At 42.9% G+C, this 19,243-nt stretch overlaps 1 protein-coding gene across 5 annotated transcripts in view; it reads left to right on the top strand.

Moving 5' to 3' along the window:
- The first annotated feature begins 1,825 nt into the window (after positions 1-1,825).
- The window catches only part of NCOA2 (nuclear receptor coactivator 2), a 197,534-nt gene continuing 180,116 nt past the window's right edge, over positions 1,826-19,243 (top strand). Inside the window, exons 1-2 of one of the 5 annotated variants that reach the window (XM_075494787.1) lie at positions 1,826-2,057; positions 11,949-12,031. The gene's annotated coding sequence lies outside the window, so the exon portion shown is untranslated. The remainder of the gene's footprint in view (positions 2,058-11,948; positions 12,032-19,243) is intronic. The other 4 variants (XM_075494786.1, XM_075494785.1, XM_075494790.1 and 1 more) reach the window with 4 other exon arrangements.

The raw sequence follows: 19,243 nt of genomic DNA, 5'->3' as shown, positions 1-19,243 counted from the left end.
GTGGATTTAGGTACTAGTTTAATAAAGACTTTTGGTTATGTTAAAGGAAGTGTGAAGTTGGAAAAAAACAAGCTTTCATAAATAAGAAATGCTGGAATTAAAATTACCTGTGCAATTCTAAAATGGTCTGCTCATGGTCATAAAATTAAAGACATACTTTTTTTTTTTCCCAGCGGACCACTGTTTCACTTAGCATAGGACAACGAATGAATCACAACGGTGAGGTAAATGACATTATTGCCTGTGTAACTGTTAGCTTATTTGCTACAGAGATTTGCACAGATATAACAAATGAGGCCAGAGGAAAAGCTCTGTCTCTCCAGAACTCTGCCCCAGGTTTTTTTCACATACAAGCTACTCCCATTTGCCCTGTAATTTCAAGGTAATATTCTGATTTCTCTGCACTCCAGACAGAATTAACCTTCAGTCTTTTTGCTGCCTGCCTGTTTATGGGCAGGGTGGAAGAGCTTCCTGAAGACAGAGTAATTTCTCTGCCGAGTACAACTGATGGGGAGGGACATTGGGAAAGGTTGTGCTCTCCAGCTGCTCCAGCCCAACACTGGGGCGTGCTCGCTTGTCTTCTGGAGATGATGCCAGAGGTACTCTCCCTAAAACAGCGGCATTTAATGTAGGTAGGATCTCTGGCTAATTTAGCAGCAAAGCTCTAATTGAGCATGTACAAACTACAATTCCTCCACCCCCATTTCCTAATGGGACTAGATTCAAACAGATTTCTGACGGCCATCCCTCCCAAACCCAAGTTCTTTCTCCAGAAGAGGAAAATATTACAAGTTTTCAGTGCCTTGGTTGCAAAGACTTTTTTTAACGTGGAGGAGGAGAGTGGAAAAGACAGTTTTCCTTCGATTTATTTGGAGAAACAATTGAACTATTTTTGCCCAATGAAAGAAAATAAACCTTAAAAAAAATTGAGCCAGACACAAGTATGGGAAATTGCATGCAGCACAGCAGGGCGAAATGTAACCATCTGAAAAATAAGGGTTATGATAAAAAAAGTATCGGACAAGGCTAACTGCAAGCAGAGTTAGCCATACCACCAGCAACAATGTATAATCTGTGGATAGCTGCAGAAAAACTTGGGGCTGCACACCCATGTGAGAAAATGTCAAAAATAACAATAGTCACAGTGTGTAGAGTATAGCTCGCCATTACCGGCACATGTGAAAATGTAAAGCTTTTCTTTCAAGACAGAACTTCTGCGTCGTGGATTGCTTCTTGAACTGAAGGGCAATGTTTAACAATCATCCTCCAGCCCTTAATAATTTTTAACTCACGTATTCACTCCTCCAACCTAGGAAAAGCCTGCATCTTCATCCCCTTGCTCCTGTGAGCGCGATACAGTTGATGCTGTGCATTTGTGACACAATTTTCAGCACGTGTGTGTTTTCCTTTTTTTTTTTTTTTTTTTTTTTATTCGGGGGCAAAGAAAGGAAATAAGACTGTTCCCCCCGTCCCCCTGTTTTTGTGAATCTGGGCCGCTGAAAGCCTCGTCAGGGCTGACCGCTCCGGTCCGCTTGCGAGCGAGGTTCCTCCGGGGGCGGACCGCACAGGGCCACATTTAAAGTCTCGCCTCCGAGGGCGAAGGACTTTTTTTCTCCCTTCGCCTTTCTCCCCCGTCCGGGTGCCCAGGAGGAGGCTCCCGGGAGCGCCGCGCAGGGCTGCGAGGGAGCGGGGCGGCTGCCATTGTCCCTGCGGGCGGGGAGCGGGGCACCCCGCGCTCGGGCGGGCGGCATCGGCGAGGGGCAGGGGCGGCGGCGGTGCCGCCCCGGCCTCCCCCAGCGCGGGGCCCGGCCGCTGCCGCCGTGCCCGGGGGCAGGGGGGAGTGACTTGTGCCTCCCCCCGCCTCCTCCCCGTCCAGCCCTCCTCTGGGTAGAAGGGGAGGAGGAGGAGGGCGAGTGGTGGGAGGGTCTCCATTGAAATAAACAAGCAGGCAGTTATTAAAACGGGAACATGGCGGCCGCAGCCCCAGCTTCAGCTTCATCTTACAAAGCGAAGGTCAGCGCCGGCGGCAGCCGCGGCGGGAGACGGCACTGACCCCGGTAACGGCTCCCGCACGCCCCCTCGGCCCCGGCGCGGCGGGGGGTGTGCCCGAGCCCCCCGCGCCTCCCCGGCCGCCTTGTGCAATGCCGGGGGGACGCCCGGGGCCGCGCCGGTGCGCGGAGGGGCGGCGTTGGCGGGCGGCACCGCGGCCGCGGCGAGGCGGCTTCCCCCGCGCCGGCGGCGGGGGGGAGCGGGGCGGGGGCCGCGGCCCCCTCCGTGGGGAACCGGAGCGGAGCCGGCGGCAGGGGACCGCGGGGCCGCCCCTCGCCGGGGTATCGTGCTCGCACCCCTGGGGCTCGGCGGCGGCGGGTGGGGGGGCGCGGGTTTACTTCCCTGGGACGTCCCCCGTTTCGGCGGAGTGGTGGTGGTGGGGGGGGGATACGGCACCGCACCCTGCCGGGCCGAGGGGGCTGGCTTCCTGCTCCCAGGCCAGGCGGAGGTCGGGTGCCGCCTCTCCGCGCCCCTGGCTGGGGGCGGCAAGGGGAGAAAGTGCGAGGAGCCGGGGAGGCGAGGGGTGCTGCGGCCGATCCGGGGGGCGGGGGGCTGCCCTGCCCCTGCTGGGGGAGGATGGGGCAGCTGGGGCGCGGAGGGCAATTTTCAAGGGATTGTTTAGGACGTTCCCCCCCTACCCCCAAGCACCCAGCGACACGGAAACTTGGAGGGAGGGTCTCTTCCCCGGTGACAAAAGGGGCGATTTGGGGAGCAGGGCGGCGTTCACCCCCTCCCCTTCCCCGGCTGACAACGACTTGGAGCGCAAGGGTGCGGGCCGCTCCGTTTTCCCTCCGCGGGGCCGAGCCGGCCGCCCCCTTCCTCGCTCCGGGCAGGGGCCGCGGCGCTCGGGGCCCTCTCCGCTTCCCCCTCGCCGGGGCCGGGGCGCCCCGCCGCCGCTCCGCGCCCGCAGGAGACGCGCGGGGAAGGAGGGGGCAAAGCGGGCAACTTCTCTAACTTTCTGCGCGGGGGTTGTGCGCGCCGCGCAGCGCCGGGCCGAGCCGAGCCGTGCCGGGCTGAGCCGTGCCGCGGGGGCGGGCGGCGGGGCGCCGCAGCCGCGCAGCCAGGCCGCGGTGGCACAGCTGCGTGCGAGCGCAGTCCGGGGCGCCCGGCCGCCGCCTCCCCACGGTCCGGGGAGGGGTGGGGGCCCGGCCGCCGCAGTGCCGTGTGTCTGCGTGTGTGTGCGCGGGGCGGGGAGCGGCAGGAGGAGCCGGAGGAGGAGGGGATGGCAGCCGGCTGGGCGCGGGGCCGGGGTCCCTGGGCGGGTGCCGCTGGCGGGGCGGGCGGCGCCGCTCGCTCCTGCTTCCCGGCCGCGGGGCTGCGCGCAAGGCGGCGGCTGCGGGCGGGCGGCTCCGCGGCCGCCTCCGCCGGGAGCGGGCCCCCACGCGCGTGGGGAGCGGGGGAGGGGTGGGGAGCTGTCCCCCGCCCCCGCGGAGGGCGGGTGCTCGGCCCCTCCCCGCCTCCGCGGGGGCGGTGTGTGCGCCGCCGCCTCCGCGGGGACCGCGCTGCCGCCGCGCTGGTCGGAGGCTCCCGGGCGAGGTGTAACTGGAGCCTCGTCCCTCTGCCTCGCTGCCCCTCGCTCCTTCGCCTCCGCTTGGGCCCGAGCGTTCCCCCCCCAGCCCGGGAATCGCATGCTTCTCCTTGCAGAGAGGGGCGTTCAGGCCGCGGAGTTCGTCTGCAGGAAACCTGCCCGAGAGCCTGGCAAGAAAAGCCGGGGGGGGAAAGGCAAGGAGGCTGCTGGTGGTCACCGGGAAATAACGATAGCTGAATCTTAGTTTGTGTTAGCCGGTGTACTTCTGTCTGAAGCGTGCGTATGTGGGAGCCCACGGTCTAAATACACTTGTAATTTAGCCAGGAAAGAGTCTCCTTGTAAAAGGAGAACAGCCTGCTTCTTCAAATAATCGATTGGTTTTGTTTTTTCTGTTTTTTTTTTTTTTTCTTTCAGAGTAGTAGGAAGCAGGTGAATAGGCTTTAGAACTGAACCGATAATATTTTTATGGTATTTAAGTATAGTTTGAGCTAAGCATATAGTGTCTGGCTATGACAGTTACGGCAGAGCTCTATTGCTGCTGTAAATAAGTAAGCAGTTTAAGGCTGCCGGTCTTTTTACTTAAAGCTTTTTTTTTTTTTTTGTTCTTAGTTTGTTGCCATTGTGGCTGAAGGCAGTCATTCGTTTTCTATCCCTTTGGGTTTTTATGTACTGAACTATAAAATCAACTCTAGCCAGTTAATTTCCTGGCTCTTTACGACCCCATAGCGGCATTGGGCCACCTGGTGGGCTCCTCTCATGGGGGAATCCTCTGTGAGTACCTAAGGGGAGGGAGCTGCTGGGCCGCCGTGTTGGGTGCTCTCCGAAATGACAATGTTGCACGCCATCGTTAATGTCATAGCGGAACTATTATTCCCCAAAGCAGGGCTCTTGTTTGCTTACCTGCAGCTTAAGACCGCTGTGAATGGAAACCGGTTGTTTTATCGTAGTTGGTGTGGGTACCGTGCCTCCTACATAGTTTTCGGGACGTTTGCTTCTTTACGTCAGCGGTGGTGTCACAAATAGGATATACCAGGCTTGGGCGTATTTGCACATACAGACGTGTATGCAGGCACGTATGGATGCTCATGCTTTTGTGTCCCTTATTTTTGGCATTTGTGATACAGTTACTTGGGGACTGGAACATAGAAGTCAGCTCTGCTGTGTCGCATGAGATAAAGAAAGATGTAAATTGTCCCCGAATGGTTAATCCCTAAGTTTATGGGAAGTACTGTGATAAGCTTAATGTTCATAGCCAGTCTTGGTCATCTACGGTCTTGAACAAAATACTTTGTCATGGACTCAACCTTCAGAAATACTGCGAACAGCTTTAAAAAGAAAGGTTGATCTTTTTAACGTCATGCAAATATTTGAAGAATCACGTAATTTTTAATATGTTTGTATCTCATTTTGGTGAGCATTAGGCAATAAATGCCTGGCAAAGGTGGTGTAATCATCTCATTTTTTTCAGCCACCATACTCTTATTTCACATAAAAACTGAAGATGTCTCAACTTTGTATTTTCTCAAGCTTGTGGCCTTGACTAGGGAGAGGATCCATGTATGACATGCTTCATCAGTATCTCTGCAACATCTGAAGACACTTCTATACTAAGTGTGTAAACCTCCTTGTGTTCCTTGTTGTGCGCCCTGGTGGTGTCAGTGCTAAATTTGAAACTGGAGACATTTAAGGAAGGAATACTTTATTGCTATCAAGAATGATACTTTAGGAATAAGACAGTTCAATTTAAGTTTTTAAACTGGAACTACATTATTCAGGAGAGAAAATAGTCAAAGATTATTCCTGGTGGAAAAATGAGGAAATACTAGGGATTTACGCACATATAGTGTAGTGGATTGCATTGAACTGAAGGTCTGAAGTAAAAATTAATCATTTAAGAATAACTTACGTTTTTATAATCATTTAGGACGTAGCTTGCTCACTATAAGGCTGAAAGGCTCTGTCGAAAGAGGTGTGTAAGCAGTCTGTAGCGTTGATGTTCCCAACTTTTCCCTCCATCTTCAAAAGAAAACCAGTAAGAGCTAGTCCGTCTGCAGGGAGCCCAGGTTTTGCAGCAGGAAGAACAAAGTCAGTGAGCGAGCCAGCTGCTGCTACAATGCCCACTGTCTTCTGCTCCTTGCCTTTGTTGCTGATGTCGCTGTCTTGTTGGCAAAAATCTGGGCTTCTGCACTCTGCCAGAGTTTCTCTAGCACCTTTCACCAGAATTGCAGAGCCTTATGAGGTCTAAGCCTTGAGGATGCTGTCAGTTAATTTAAAAGAAAAAGCCAAACTGAAGACCAGTACCATATTCAAGTATGAATGTAACTCTCTTTGTCTGCCGAGTGCTAATAGCTTGTGCATTGGAGAAAGGGAACGCTGAACTAAAACTGTTCTTGCCACGTTCATTTTTTGTATGTTTGCTGTGGTTGGACTCTCTAAACAATGCAGTTCGTATGCAAGTAGGTATAAAGTATTTAACAAATTCCACGCATTTCTTCAGTAGTCTTATAGATGTTAAAATGCTCAGAATTAAATTTATTTCTGTGTTTGGCTTTGGAGGTCAAAGGTCAGGTGTGTTGTTACAGTATATACTCTTCTGTGTGACACAACATTTTAAACTGAGAACAGAGTAACACTGATATTTACTCAGTGGAAGGTATATTACTGCATCCATTCATCCACCCGTTTTCTACTATTAGTTAATTTAGTTACAGATGGCTACTCTGGCAGGATCCCTCCTTTTTATTTTTAAATGAGATGAAGTTCACTGCACTACTTTATTTTTGTTAGTTGTTAAAACATTCTCATACTCCTGGCGGCAGATAATGACAAATCCTTCAGTGTAATGCTGGGAGCAGGGGAGGCGGAGAGGGAGAAACGGGGAGGGAGAGGGGGGGGAAAAAACCCTCCTGAGCATATGGAGACATCCAGAAAAAGATGTGCATCGTCAGCTGTGATTCCATTGTGTGCTTGCAGACGGGATCTGAGCTCTTCTTCTCTTGGGAATTTAAACCTTACAGAAGTATTCTTTGGCTTTTACCCGTCAGGATAATCGAGCTTAGATAACATAGATTTCACATATTTATTATAGATAATATTTTGATAATATTTTAAGATTTCAGGGAATAAATACAGTTGCCAGGACTCCTGCTCTGTGTTGGAATAACATTTTGAACAGGCATATGTATTGGTGAAATGGCAACTTTGAGTAGTGAGAAAAATTTGTGATATTACATCAGCGGTTACATATTACTAAGGCATCTTACCAGTTCTAGGGTTAGTAGTTTGTCAGCAGTATTTACATTATGCAAACACTCCCTATTTTTAATGATTCAGTAGCTTAGCCTTTTCAAAACATACCAAGTAGAAATGTGACATGAAAAATGACAGCTTGTATAGTTTAATCAATTTAGGATACAGAATTTAAAAAAAAAAATAAAATCAGGGAATTTTTTAAACACTGTTTTGAAACAAAGCTATTTTGTCAGTGTTGTGAGTATTCAGAAATAGTATCTACATGATTAAAAAAGTGAGTGGAAGAAATTAATTTTCTTTTATTCAGTCCTGCGTTTACCTATTACCTAGAACAGTGTTTCTTCTCCTGAGCATTAGGAATACTTCTGCTGATTTTATACAATTATTTTGAGTTGATGAATAGTTTGAACAATAAATCTTGAACGTGGTGGATTTACTGCATTGTGTTTTGTTACTGTTTATGATTTTTCAATCTTGTTCTATGGAAATTGCACATTATTCAAGTTAAAGACTAATGGAAATTTTACTTAAGAATTTTATGGAAATAAAATAGACACAGTTCCTATGGAAAGTGTGTGGTCACTGTGGTGCTTGGCATTTTGAAGTTTGAAATTAGTTCATGTATTCAAATGTCTGAAGCTATGCAACAACATATTAACAATACACACTTTTTTTTTTCTTCTGCAGCTGCATCATTATACCATTCCAAGTCTTGCATTTCCTTAAATGGCTTCCATAACAATTTCCCATTAATAGTTACTGGCAGATAACTATTCTTGCTTTGCTCTCATTTTAGCAGTTATAACTGATAGTAAATCTCACTCTTTCTGTGAGCGTGCTCCCGTTACTTAGATATTCAGAAGCCTCTTTGTAATGTGCATTTGTTTTTTGCAGCTAAGATGCATCACCCTCTGTAAAGCCTGATTACATTTTTCTGTTTGTTTTTAAACTTCAAGAAGTTACTTGCTGTTTGGAAAGGATAACTTGTATTTTGCTAAAATAGTCCACATTATATGGAAGCCATTAAAGTATTAATGAAAGGGCAGAGAGTACAGGTGACAATTAAAATATCTACTGAATGTGTTGATTTATCCATAAATCTTAGATAGTATGGATCACATGAGCTCCTATGGAGGGGGATCCTGGGACATGGTGAGAACATATGTCTGATGTAGTGATGACTGAGAGTTGCTATTTTGATGCTTTTTTAGTGAGCTATGTAAGACATATTGTTGCTCTTTGGTAGGATTTATAGTGGGCATATCACAATTGGCTGCTTTATTGGCTGCCTCAGTGGAAAAGTCTGGGATTGAAGGATGGGCATGGAAAGTGAAATAACATTTTGCTTGTTAGGTCAGAATTATTATGGAATTTTACTCTTACTCTGCCCATGCTGTAATTCATCTGTGTGTGAACAGATTTAGTTTTTCATTGCTGTCAGTATTGATCTCTAATGAGCCTTGCCCATGGATTTTGAAGAAAATCACTCTAATTAAAAACAATGCAGTATGTCACCTATTTGTACCTCACAGATTATGTAGGAGGTACTAAATCGCATTTAAAAAGAAAACTTTATAAGGGTGGAGGAAAGTCTGCCTATGAATAAATTTGATAGTATATACTGACACTTTTATTACAGGTATTTTTATGCACTTACAAGTCCATCATATGCCTGTGTGACAAAATCAAATTAAAAAAAAAAAAACAAAACAAAAAAACCGAAAAAAAACCAACCCAAAACCCAGGGTCATATGTTTTAATACTTGTGCAAGTGAGAGTTCAGATATCACCCGGTCTACAGTGGAGATTACTTTTCTTCATACTTCTTCCACCATGCTTTGAGTTCACAAGGTAGCTCTTCAGTCCTTATTCTTTACCATTTCAAAATGAATGTCAAGACTTGCTGACCAACCACTTATGTTATCCCCAGAAATAAACGTGATTACTGTCAACTCATCTCACTTGCTACCCTTATGCAAATTTGTACCTTGGTCTCCAGAGATAAGTGCAATGTCCTTCTCCTTTTCTATCAATTTCCTAAAATAGATTCTTTGTGGATGAAGATTATGAGTGTATACAGATAAATACCTTATTTATTGTAGCAGATTTCAATTATATTCTCAAGGAGAAATGCTCTTCAAGTCTAAATCTTTGTATTTTTTCCAAAATAAAAATTTACAACCAGAAATATACTTTTTCATTTCAATGTGACCAGAATACTTTTTGCCTTTATCTTGGAAGTCAACCTGTTGGTACTTTACTGGCTATAAAATGTAGCTCTAATAACATAGTTTAAAGCTTTTTTTTTTTTTAAATTGCTTGCCAATTTGTATTGGCATTTGCAGTGCAAACATACTTTTGCTTGTTGTGCTGGTTTGTTTTTAAGAATCATGGCTTACTTTGATACAAAGATACAGAATTTTTAATGAGGCCCCAAACTACTTTCTTGCTACAGTTCTGTGTGAAATTAGTGTTAACTGCATAACAGTGAGATCATTCGTGGCACCTTTTCTTCTTAGTATAAGAATGAGGGATCCTGAAGACTGTATGTAGATGAAAAAATATTTTCGCTAAGCTTGCACACTGCAGATGATGGTCTCTTCTAAGTATGTCTGAAAGTGGTAGTCATCCCCTCCCTTTTAGCTAAAGTGCAGTTTGTAGAGTTGATATTGTGTGTTCTGTTCACAACTTACAGTTTTTATGGGGTGAGAAGGTAACACATCTTAGGTACCTGGAATACAAAATGTCCCTTTGCACTGGAAAAGAAAGAAATGACTGTGCATGAATGGAAAATAAAGATGTAAAGCGGTCTGAAGTCAGAGGACAGCGTGTTATTCTGGGCCATATCAGTTACGTTTGACTATTATGTTGACCTTTAAAAAGTTTTCTTTTACCCTTTGGGGGATGGAGGATTGAATGGTGATGTTGGAAAATGGCAAGTGTGGAGAATGATGGCTGTGGTGTATTCTGTTTTTTATGTCATAGCTAATGCTGATAATTGTGTCCTGTTTGAGCAGAGACCCGTTCTTCATGTAGGCCTTTGTGTGAGGCGTACCTCCAGGCCCTTGAGCACCACCATTAACAGCATTATGTTCCTGTGAAAGCTGGCTTTATGCAAGAGTGGTTTCTCTTGGGTTTTGAGGAGCATCCCAAGAACCTCCTGATTCTTGTGGGAATTTGCATGCTAATAGGTACTAGCATTGCTTTTGCTGCAGTGTTGGTTTTCTTTTATTTCAAGCTTCAGAAGGGGTTTGAGAAGTGAAGGCAAGGACTAATAGGTAATTTCATTGTCCATCACTTCACGTTCATCACTTTTCTTCACTGACAATCCAGTTTAGTTAGAGGAATAAATCTGGAATATACCAGATTATGCATCTGTTGGGTGCGTCAGCTTGTCACTAGTTGCTGTATAATTCAAGACTCTTACTTGGGAAGAAAGATCTCGTTAGTACTATTTCAGAGGTAGTACTTCTACTGCGAAACTATCATGTATTGTCTTTGGTTTTTGGACAGTATTATTATTAAATGTTTTATGAATAGAACACATGAAAATCAGCAAAACTTGTAATTTCCATTGTCGCTACGGAGAGCCCCGTGGGCTGCAGCGCAGCGATCAGGAGCCGCGTTACTCGTGTGCAGATTCTTTGAGCTGCGGTACTGGAGGCCATGTAGATCAGGAGGTGGGACCCAAAAATAAATCAGCAGTGGGAAAATACCAGCGAGCAGCCATGCTAGTTGTCAAAAACCAAAATGGTAGTAGAGTAGTCATTCTTGTTTTGCTGGCATACAGCAGCTGAAAGACAGGAGATGGGTGAGAAGTGTTGCTGTCTATGCAGGCACGCTCATCATTATCGCTCCTCTGTGGAAAAGGTTTCCCCGCCGTGGGCTGGGGCTGCAGCCCGTGTCTGCGGGCGAGACAGTGGCTTCCCTTTGGTGTGTGTCTCTGAACTGCAGGTGTCTAACAGGCGCTGTAAATCTCGCTAAATCACCAAAAGATCTAGTAGTGTTTTACTTAAAATTTTATTCTAAGACAAGATGATGCTTTCTGTCAGCGAGGACTCGCTCGAAGCCCCGTGTTTGTGGTCTGTAGAGCTTGTGTGCTTGTTGGGCATTCCTGAGGAAATAATGTATTCATATCCTCTGTACATATAGTTTATATAAGAATACTTCTTTGTTAGCGGCGCCCCTGAATAGCCTGTTACTGTAGTGGTATCCTGCTTCTGACTGAAAGAACTTAAGCAGAGTTTGTTTGAAGAAGGTTTCTGTGGGATGGCAGAAATGGCAGGAAGAATGAAGTTGTTTGTAAATTCCATTTCTCTTGAGGCATAATTAGTGTGCTTTTTTTTTTTCCTGTTAATGACTCTTGCAGTGTATCTTTCACTTTCTTTGTTTTGCCTTTTTGTTTGTCAGGATCAGAAGGTAGAAAACTCTTATTTGGTAGCTTGCTTTGGATACGTTTGACATAAAGTACTGTTTGACCTACAAACAGAAATGCAGGTATAATATTTTTGTGGGTAGTGGCATGCTCCTCTTCCCTGAAGAAATGTGCAATGTATGTCCTCTGCTCTGCTGGACTCTTAAGCTCTGTACTAATGAAGAGCTGTCTGTTTATTTGTCCACTGATACTCATCACTCGGGTCAGGAGAATTGTAAGTGGAGATTCAGAGAAGAAACACGCTTCTGTACGTACGACTTTTAATACTGGTTGAAAGGCATTTTAGAAGAACACCAGTTTCTCCTTTTTAGAGATTTGAAACTAGTGTGTTATAAAGTCAACCAGCCAAGCAGTCAACCAAAAAAGGAACCAACTGCTCTCACAGAGAGTTCCCACAGATTCTTTTGTGAAAATAAAGGCTGTGTACTGTGTGAGTTAAATGTAAACATCTTGGTTGCTATCGCTGTGAATTTGCAGCAGGTAGAGAGGAAGCTGTGTGCCTGGAGTGATTGTGCAGCTGGAAGGGGGTTGTAGTTATGTCTGGAAAAGCAGATAATGCTCTGCAAAGTTTGCTTCCCTCGTTGTGTTATGCTTAAAACTGCGATGTGCTAAGCATCATATTTTTATTTTTCTATGCCTGTCTCCAAAAAAAGACTAATATTTTTCTCTCAATTTTGTTCCCAGCACGCTTGAGTGCATGTATCTGAGTAGTGAGGCCCCCCGCACGCACAGCCCCTAGAAATCGTTGCCCGCCTCGCTGAGTCTTGGTGAGTTGTCTATATGCTATTGTGTTTAATTGGACTGTGTTACAGTTTTATCTTCTTCACTGGGGAATTTGATGTGAGATGTCTTAAATTGATTGTGTGGATACAGCAGAACAAGCCTTTGTTTTAAGTAATGTATGATATTACACAGTGAGTCGAAATACAAACGTTTTGGAGACTTTCAAAAATAATGCCTGGACTGGTTATGGAAGCAGGGACTTTGCTTTAGTGCCAGGACCAGGAATGGGAGACTCTGCTGAGAATGGCTGAAGGGATCAGCATGTGATGTTCTTTCACATTAAGTTTGTTTGATATTTTATACTGTAACTAAGGAATTGACATTTTTTCAAATGTGCTGATTATGGTCCGTCTTATGGCAAAGGTTGAGTATGAAATAACACAAGCTTTTCCATCCAACTATCTGTGCTAATAAATTACTTAAATTGAGGGTTGAAATCGGTATAATGACACTGATGACTTAAAATGCTTGTTGCTCAAGAATTACTGTCTGATGACTCCATCAGGCAGTGCTGTGCCTGTTTAACTCTGCTCACAAGAAGGGATAATACCGCTGAGGATTAGAAAAAGGGACCCCTGCGGATTGTTTAAATGCAGACTAATAATAGTTTGGTAGTGCAGTGAAAGAAAGTAGAACATAAATGCTGTGTTTTTATTTTAGGTATGTTTAATATATCAATATACTTGCTTGGTATAAATCTTTTACAAACATGCATTTGAGATTTTATGTGAGAACCTTTTCAGGGTACTCATGAATAAATGTTGTCTTTTAACACGTAGAGTGACTTATTAAGGTCAGAAATATGTATTTTTGAGGCTTGCACACTAAATATAGAGGTGGGAAATGAGCCTGCTGGAAAGGTTTTTAGTTTTTTGGGGGATAACTGTTTATAAAATGCCAATTGTTTATGGGTAAAATTATGTATATCCACATCAAGTATCATTTCCTCTTCTGTTAATTATGTTAAGCAGTTTTTGCAAACTAACAATGCTTTTCTTTAAACTTACTGAATTTTCTATCATCAGTGAATGAAAACAGATTAAGGAGGTTTCCAGTGCTTCTGTGTTTTCTGCCTTTTCCCTTGACTGTTCTGATAAAACAATTTGTAGTTCATTGTGTTCAATGAAGTTTATAATACTGGTTAATAGTTTGTGTATGTATTACATTAACTTGAAAATGCTTAGCCACATAGATGTTATTACTTATTTACACTTATTACTTACACTATATTACTTATTATTTATTTACACTACTTCTCTGGGCTGCATAAGGATCGTAATGTGCATGTGCAGGTCTTCTCAATAATAAACTGCTTTTGTGATCATTTAAGCAAAAAAAGGAAATATAAGAATCTAATTTTTTTTTTTTTCTGGTGAATAGGACTCAATAGAATGAGTTAGGTATGTGTGATAAAGAAAGAGAAAAATGTCACTGCCAAAGTTCTCCAAAGAGAACATGAAATTTTGTTATCAAGTTGATAGTATATTTGTTTTCAGTTGTCTCAAGTGTAATTCTCCATTAAAAAAGAAATGCATTAGGTAAAGACCGAAAAAGGTAAATACTCAAATAAAAAGCAATTTGCATATAATTGCTTTCTTACCTACTTATTACCTGTGGGCAAACACCCCCCTCTCTTTTGCTTAGTTTTACTACATTCTGCACCAAAATTATAAATCTCATTGTTAGCATGCAAGAAAGTAATCTGGTACCTTTACAGATACTGACTAAAACATAGTTGCTGTGTTTGAAAAGTTCAAAACCTTTAATAAGAGCAAATAGGAGATAAATATTTGTATATGCAGTCTATGGTGATGACGGTGAGGAAGAAACCGCTGTAAAAAATGGATGTCATGAAAGGATTTAGAGGGCAAGGATAAAGTAGAGAGGTAGTTCTCCGCTCAAAATATACTTTTGCTCTAAAGTAGGTAGTTACCCATGTGTTCACATGGTAGACAGTTCAGCATAAGTAAGTTGCATAAGACAAGGAATAGTTTCAAATTTTGGTTCCTTTGAATCCTTGGAAGTTCTTCCATTGATTTCTGAACGTCCAGGATTTCAGTCCTATCTTTGACATACTCAGACGTTCAACTTCTCCTTCACAAGATCAGAGAGCTGTAGCTGTTTATTTTAACCAGTACACCCATCTGAAATTATACTAGTGTCTGAAGGATATATCGGTTGGAGTTTCATTTAAGAAATCCTGGCCTTGGCTTTTGACTGGAGTTGTTTGTAGAATAGGTCTTGGGTTTGACTGTGTGTTGTGAGACTGTGCCATCACTGTGACTGAAATTGTGCGTGTTCAGCCTGTCTACCACTATGTTAAGTTTTTTGGAAAGTGAAACTACTGCTTAATACTTACTGGATCTATTTTTATATGATGTAACAGATAAGAGTGTGAATCTTGGACTGGTTAAATGGCTTTAGAATATGTGCATATGAATTGATAAGAAGTAATGTAAATGACAAAATTTGTGGCTGCTCCCTTGGAACGTTATTAGTTGGGGTGGTGGGAAGTAGCTGCTGTGTGCTACCAAAAAGCCATGCAATTAGGATGGTGAGATGTTTAGACTCTGAAAAAACCAAACAGATAAAAATACTAACTTTAGTTCCTAGTCTAAAAGTTTTCAGTCAGAAAATATCTTTTTTTCTCTTTCTCCTTTTCTTTTTGCGTGAAATAGTTTGCTTTGTAAGGAACATGTCTCAGCAAAAAATGAACGTAGATTAGAGAAATCTCAGTTTTCTGTCACTCTTGATCTGGTGAGTCTGTTTCAATCTAACTTTGTAGTGATTTCATTGGCGTTTGTATTGTAGTTAGTGTCAAGTGTGATAGAAAATATTTGTGTGTCTGTTTGTTCTGAGTTATAGTACTCCTTATTGTTGTTTACAGCAGTAGTAGATAAAGAAAATTCTGACAGATGTCTCATTTTTGACTGTGTCCTCCTTATACGTGTGCATAAAGGGAATGCTGTCGGAAAATAAAATGCAATACTGAAAATAGAGCGCCTTAATATTGAAACGAGTTTTAAGAGCCTTCGTTATTAGTTTAAGGATGCAAGTGAGGAACCTACAGTAGGTTCCAAGTATCAAATCTGAATAAGAGAGAGCTCATTTCTATCGGCATGCAAAGCCGGGCTGGGATGGTGCCTACCTAGAGCTCTGGAGTGAGTTCAGAGCATCTTAATTCCCCCAGGAGCTGTGTTTCTGAAATACCTGAACTAAAATAAAGGTATCGATTTTAAAATAAAGGTATCAGTCTTCACTGAATCAGGTCTTCTCATTTGCAGAGGGATCTGTGAGGCATATTAATCTACGTTGAATTAGTTTGTGATAAATAAAGGGAATGTGTTCCTCTTCCTAGACCTCGAAATTGGGGAGTTGTGTTTTGCATGAAATATGATCAGATTTCTCTGTTTTCAGTCCCTCCCGTTCAGTAGTGACATTAGTTAACATGAATTGCCTATAAAGATGCCTGTAAAAGCGGATGTTTGATTATAGTGTATTTAATGCAATCAGCGTTAAAATGATACTCCTAATTTGAGAGTGAAGTTCTGTGTGGGTGGTACAATGAGAACAGAAGTATTGAGAAATGAGTATCTATTATGATTTATACAATTGCACCCCACAGACTTCCCCCCACCCCATAAAATTGGAAATGGGAGCTTATGGAAATCTTTGGTTTTTATTTTGTGGAAAAGCTGAGATGTACACAAATGTAATATATTGCAGTTCCTTTAAAATTGATGAAAATTGAGAGTATCATAGAGAGAAATTTCATCATGCTTGCACTAGCAGAACTAGATTTGTTAATAATGAAAGCAGTTTTAAAGTACTTTCGTAGTTTTGAGGCCACAGCGTTCAAATTTATTATAAATCTGGAGTAAGCCATTCTTAAACATGTAAAACTCATTAATTACTGTGAATGGATTTAAATGGAGTGCTCTGTCAGTGAACTTTTTACTGAATTGATGGAACCAAACTTCATATGTATCCAGAACTGTTGAAAACACTGTCATTCAATTGATTGAAGCTTGCCTTTTGTATGTAGCTATATCCTGGAAGATTATTTTTAACATTTCAGTTTTGGTGAGATAAATAAAAAATATTTAGGAAATGAGATTGCTAACTTGATTTTATTCACTTCTTAAATATTGGTTTTGACTTAGTAATGGGCTTTGCTAAGATTTTTTCATTTCTTACCTTGATAGGAACCTTTTTATACGGGCAAAGGTATAGTATATACGCATTTGCAGAAGAAATAGCTGTCATTATCATCTGTGGAAAATCAATATATATTTTAAATATAGATTGATGACATTGTACCACCAGTATTGGAGCCTGGGAATTCTAGAGGGGTCAAGAACAGGACAACTGAGCACTTGCATCATCAAAGAAGATGAGATGCATTTACTTGGGCAGATTTTCCTCTGGGCCTGCCTTCAGCCCCTGAATTGGGAAGAGTGAAATATTTACCCGGCTTGGCTCTTGACAGTAAATAGTATTAATTAAATACAGGGCTTGAAAATGACACTGGTATTTCAGATTAAGGCCAGTAGATTTTGCCTCGGCTTTCTGGAAATTGAATTCCAGTAGTCTGTTTATTTGACAGCATTATAGTACAATAATTTGAGGTTCATGGATATTTCTGTACATTAAAGTGGGTGAATTTTTATAATGTTGCAATGCTGGGATGTTAGGCTCAGAAGACTTATGTGACTAGAATAGTAAGTGAATTTGCAGCTGGTTAATGTAAAATGTGGCACAGCGTGTTTCCATCTGATTAATTTACCTTTATATTAACTGGACTCGCAAGAAATTACAGGTTTTCTTTTTAAAATGAACTTTGGATGTTGAAATATTCAGATGAATGATCTTAGATAAATTACAGATGTTAAGAAGTTAAGTATTATTAAAATGATTTAGAAATATTGGTGGGTTTTACAGTATCATTGTGAAGGGCTCTAACTATTCAAAATGTTTTACAAAATCCTCCTCTAGTCATCCCACCACAAGCAAAAAGGGGTACCGACACTCCTGCGTGCGCAATATCTGTCGGTGTCTAAATGCGTTGATAAAACTCTATTTACAACTGTGGCCATGATAAATGAAGAATACGCTCTGCTCTCCTGTTCTGACATCTCTGTTTTTATGGTCCAGATTCTTCCCTTCTTTCATTATCAGTACTTTTGTTCCTTCAGTAATCCCAGTTCAATAAACTACAGCATTCTGTGTACACCAAACTCTGTATCTTTCAAAATGACAGCAATAGGCAATCTAGGAATATTTAAAATTAGAACAGAGAAAATAATTAGTTTTATAGTAGGTATTGCAAATCAGTTCATCCTTGAGGGAAAGTGTAGTTGTGTCAGAAGGATTTAAAATGTTTCCATTCATGTTTTTTCAGCGTGTTTTTCTTTCGCGTATATTTGGATATTCTCACTTAAACTTTGACTCCTCATCCTTATAAGTAACACATGGAATTGAAGATCCCTTTTTGCATTGGATCCCTTTGCCCTTCAATCTCTAGGTACCTGTTTTACAGCTATAAAAGAGTGAGATGTCTCCTACATTTCTTTGTTCAAGCTGTAAGCTTGAAACTGTACTGTGTGGTGCCACAGTTTAGTCGTATTTTAAAATGGGATAAAACATCTGCATTTCTCTAAAAGTAGGTGGCCAACACATATGAAATTTCACTTGGGTTAATTTTTATGGCCTTTCAGTTTTCAGTTGTGGTTTTTTGCTTGGCTTCTCTTCACAAATCCTGGTTAACTGTGTTTTTATTGCTTAGTCCTGCTGAACAGACTCATGTAAAACTCTTTCTGCCTGGAGTTACAGTATGTAACTTCCAGAACGTATCCTGCAGTGGAATAGGTTTTATGTGAGGCTGATGGTACGTGAAGCTTGATGCGTGACTACCGATGTTTAAAATATTCCTTGTCCCTGACTGATTTTAGTCTTTCCTTCCTCATGAGCTCACTCTCTTGTCATTATCCAAGTTCTAGGCTCTTGATCAGCACTGAAATATTTGAGGAATTAATACATGTGAGTCTAGTGTATAACACTATGGTTGCCATACTTAAAACATACTCGTCACAAATCCACAGAAGCAAGAAAACCCCAAAACACCCAAATTTAGGTCATTTATGTGAAATATCACATGGTACTCTACTGCTATCACACCCCAAGCACGCTACCACTGCTGCTGTACGCCACAAGCTATGTCCCACAACCTAAAGGGTTAAATGGATTTGTTCTATTAATTTTGTGCCTTTTTTTTTTTTGGTTGGTGTCAAATATACTGTGTGTATAGTATTGTGAATCAGATGTGCTATGTATTTATTTTTGAATATCAGCATGGAACCATGCACGTGGTGCTCTGGTCCTGTTTTATCTACTGTGGGCACTTCTTAAAAGAAAAAAAAAAGTATCAGCCGCTGATGATGAACTTGATTCCAGTAACAGTAGTTATCAAAGTTGCCTCCTACTTAGTCTTCCTCTTACTTGCTTCATCACTCCATTTCTGAGCTATTTCCTTCCGCCCCCAGCTTCCAGGAGAAACGTTTTGTGTGTCGTGGTTTTCTGATGCAGTCTGATAAATCTTTGGGATAGTCCATTCTCCTCCGCCTTTGCCATCGGTCAAAGCCCCCAGGCAGCAACGTAGGAGGAGCGATATTTTGCGTCAGGACAGCTTGATCCATGGTTGTGAGACTCTCTAATAAGAGTTGGGACGTATTCGTGTGTATGTGTGTATTTTGAGGGGGAATTACTTACTGAAAATGTATTTTTGGCTGGGTTGAAGCTGTTAATGAGTTGGCTTGAATTTCATAAGTAGCTTCGTTAAGGAAGGGGGAAACTTCCCTACTAATCGGACATGCTCTAATGGCTCACTTAGGAAATGCTGAAATCAAAAGTGTCGAATTTCGAGGCTAGATTGACAGGAAGACTTAGTGGCGAATAAGCCAGAGGCAAACGGCTGGGCTTGGGGGTGCGGCTCCGAGCGAGGAGCTGCTGCAGGTGTGTGAGGTGAGGGCTCTCAGCCTGTGCCCCGGGTGGAGGGACAGGTCGGGTGGCTCGTCTGCTTCCCCGTGCCTGCTCTTGCTCCCCGGGAGCTGCTCCGGAGGCCAGGGCAGCCCTGCCTCTCCCCGTTGCGCCAGGCTGGGGACGGGCAGGTTGCCAGTGTTTCACAGCTGTGGCAGAGC

The sequence above is a fragment of the Mycteria americana genome, chromosome 2 (assembly GCF_035582795.1).
Source record: "Mycteria americana isolate JAX WOST 10 ecotype Jacksonville Zoo and Gardens chromosome 2, USCA_MyAme_1.0, whole genome shotgun sequence".
In the NCBI taxonomy this organism is placed as follows: Eukaryota; Metazoa; Chordata; class Aves; order Ciconiiformes; family Ciconiidae; genus Mycteria; species Mycteria americana.
Note: the sequence above shows the minus strand (reverse complement) of the source record. Positions and strands in the feature narration are given on the sequence as shown.